Genomic DNA, 3,952 nt, shown 5'->3' with positions numbered 1-3,952 from the left:
ACTTTGCCAAGAAACGTCTTCAACCCTGCTACCATTGTCATATTGCCTAGAAATGTCTCAAGCCCTGCTACCACTATATATAGTCGCATTGCCGAGCAACATCTTCAGCCCTGCTACCATTGTCAAAATTCTTACCAATGTCTTCAGCCCTGCTACCATTGTCATATTGCCTAGCAGCCCTGCTACCATTGTCATCGTATTGCCAAGAAATCGTTTCAGCCTGGATATTTTAATGTCTACCAACATCAGACTGGTTATCACTGTTGTACTGCCTAGCAACATCACCTGAGCGTTGTTGTCACTGCACTGCCTTGATATATATAACGCCTGGTTCTACAACCTTGATATATATAACGCCTGGTTCTACTGCCTTGTGATATATAACGCCTGGTTCTACTGCCTTGTGAGATATAACACCTGGTTCTACTGCCTTGTGATATATAACGCCTGGTTCTACTGCCTTGTGATATATAACGCCTGGTTCTACAGCCTTGTGATATATAGCGCCTGGTTCTACTGCCTTGTGATATATAACGCCTGGTTCTACTGCCTTGTGATATATAACACCTGGTTCTACTGCCTTATGATATATAACGCCTGGTTCTCCTGCCTTGTGATATATAACGCCTGGTTCTCCTGCCTTGTGATATATAATGCCTGGTTCTACTGCCTTGTGATATATAACGCCTGGTTCTACTGCCTTGTGATATATAACGCCTGGTTCTACTGCCTTGTGATATATAACGCCTGGTTCTGCTGCCTTGTGATATATAACGCCTGGTTCTCCTGCCTTGTGATATATAACGCCTGGTTCTACTGCCTTGTGATAACTAACGCCTGGTTCTACTGCCTTGTGATATATAACGCCTGGTTCTACGGCCTTGTAGTTCAGCCTTGTTTACTGTTGTCTGAATGCTTAAACTTATTGCACATATGGTAAACAATGTGCTGTATTTGTATGTTTACCAAGGAAACTGTACTTTAGATGAAGTTAATTTCCATTTTTTTCTGCAAAAAAATTAATACAGAGGACCAGCATAGTTTTAACTGACAATGAGTTATTTTATTAACAAACAAAAACTTAAGCAACAAATCATTAAACAGTACAATTAATGTGTGGTATACTAATTATAAACTAAGATCACATAATATTTATCAGTACAACGTCTCGTATACTAATTATAAACTAATTATAAGGTCACATAATATTTTATAATACGTAATATTTATCAGTACAATGTCTTGTATACTATTAATAAATAAATATAACATAACAGTTTTAAGAAAATGAAGCAAAAAAATACGCTACTAGAAAATTGTTACTAGAACTGTAATCCAAAGGTTAACTAACTACCCCGGCCCCTGCCCTTTAAATCAATTTTATTGAAGGACAGTTCAGGATTTGATTTTAAACAAAATTTACAAGCACACAACTAGTTATATAACTAAGCTCTAGATCATGTGTACAACGTTCCATAAATATTGTTCACAAATTGAAGAAGAATTATTTTTGACAAAACTTTTAAATGGAAATCAATCAGGAAAGTGTCTGAAGTCCTATAGACTTGTGTAATATATTGAATGCTTAATTCATCTTTGCAAAAGCTACAGTGAAGGTTTAGGTTTCAATTTACATAGCAATGGGGTCATTTAAAAGGCCATATCATAATATCATCTCTCAGAAATATCACAGCATGGAGAAAGAATATGTCACCTCACCTAAATCTGGTTACATAATTCTGACAAAATGCTTACTAATGCTTCAGTCACATTTGCACCGGCCGCTGGCCGGGAAGTAGGAATAGGCCGGCTTCCCAGCGTTCTGGGTGCCGGGCACTTTTTTCCAAGGTCTGGGATTTGCCATGAGTATGGTCACATTAGATCCGAGCACTGCACAGTCCCTGCAAACAATTTGCGGGATAAAATGGAATGGACATCTGAAGGAAACTGCAGGGAGCCCGCAAGACTTGCAAGGATACCGCAAGGCTATCTGACAATTGCCAGGCTGTCGCACAGTAGCCGGAAGATGTTTGTGCGGCCGCCGTGTGATGGGCGGGATATATACGTAGCCTGTACGATATTTCGCATTCTATATGGTGTGTCTATATAGGGAAGAACACAAGTCAACACCAAAACAACCGTACGATGCCACCGGGAGCCATAAGATAATCTTATGAAATCCTTGCAGGACACTTACGGGAGAGGCAAGAAAGACAGAGTAGAAGAGAGGGAAACTTTCCAAACAATGATTAAGAGTATGCAAGAAAGAAAGAGTACTAGAACACTGACAGGTCAGTAAGGGCCCCGTCTTGTGGCAATATATCCCCCATAATCATCAAAAAACAATCTGCCCATATAGCTGAGCCTGACGTTTGATATTTGGACTTCAAAAAGAATCGCAAGGAAGCAAAATATACATTTTACATGTACTAAGATATGAGTCTTGTTTCCTTCCACCTCCATATTTGCTGGGCTAACAGAAATATAAATTCTGGTGCAATACTCATTTGTTAGCTTTGATTGGTTTTATTTCACCTTATATACCTTCTCCTTCATGAGCCATGGTCAAAGTCAGAGATCCACTTTGACTTTGACCTTTGGACCCAAATGACCTTGACCATTAACCCAATGACCCTGATCTTTGGTCAGTTGACTTATTCTTTAATTCTGACTAACTTTGCTTCTTAATATCATAACAAAATGTTCATCAGTGAAAAATACAAAACTTGACCTTGACCCTTTGGACCCTGTAACCTGGACCTACGGTCAGTTGACTGTGCTAAGTTCTGAACAACATTGCTTCATAATGTCATGACAAAATGTTCATCAAGGAAAAGGTACAAAATTTAACCTTCACCTTTGACACAGTGACCTTGACCTTTGGTCAATTGACTCCTTGTTGAATTCTGAGCTACATTGCTTCAAAGTGTCAGCGAAATGTTCACCAGTGAAAAGATACAAAATTTAACAATGACATTTGACCCAATGACCTTGACCTTTGGTCAGTTGAATCCCTGTTTAATTCTGATCAACTTTCCTTCATCATATCATAACAAAATGTTCAGTGAAAGGATGCAAAATTTGACCTTGACCTTTGAATCTAATGACCTTGACCTTTGACCTCGACTTTTTACCTCAGTGTCTCTTTGTTTAATTCCGAACAACTTTGCTCCATAATGTCATAGCGAATTGTTCACCAGTGAAAAGCTACAAAATTTGACCTTGACCACTGACCCTTTGACCTTGACCTTTGGTCAATTGACTCCATGTTTAATTCTGATCAAGTTTTGCTTCATAATGTCGTAACAAAATGTTCATCAGTGAAAAGATGTAAAATTTGACCTTGACCTTTGACCCAAATGACCTTGATCTTTAACCTTGACTTTTTACCTCAATGTGTATTTTTGTGAACTGAACATCTTGACCAAGTTTCATATACATCGGACAATAAATACCAAAGTTATCAGCCAGGAACAAAATTTGTGGACGGACAGACAGACAGACAGACAGACAGACAGGAACAAAATTTGTGGACGAACAGACAGACAGAGTGATTACTATAGGGCACCCGTATTTCCAATACAGGGCCCTAATAAGAGACAGAAACGTTCACAAGCAATGATAAGGGGAGGCAATAAAGTAAGAGTAGAAGAGACCTGATATATTTATACAGAGAGTTGATTTTGTTTTTAACATGAACAGAAATATTATTCAAAGTGACAAAAAACAATAAAACCACCTTACTCAATATCTAGCATACAGATTTCAGACTAAAAAGGATTTGAAACTAGCACCTCTGATTCTTAACAAGGAAAATGAAGAAATTTTAGCACACTGACTCCTTTGAGCCCCACCCTACAGCCCTTGGGGGTAGGGCTGGCTCAAAATTTTCAAAGTATCAAACTGTCAATTCAAGGTTATAATTCCAATCAAGTTATTAACATGTAATATT

The sequence above is a fragment of the Mizuhopecten yessoensis genome, unplaced genomic scaffold (genome assembly GCF_002113885.1).
Source record: "Mizuhopecten yessoensis strain PY_sf001 unplaced genomic scaffold, ASM211388v2 scaffold3575, whole genome shotgun sequence".
Classification (NCBI taxonomy): domain Eukaryota; kingdom Metazoa; phylum Mollusca; class Bivalvia; order Pectinida; family Pectinidae; genus Mizuhopecten; species Mizuhopecten yessoensis.
Note: the sequence above shows the minus strand (reverse complement) of the source record.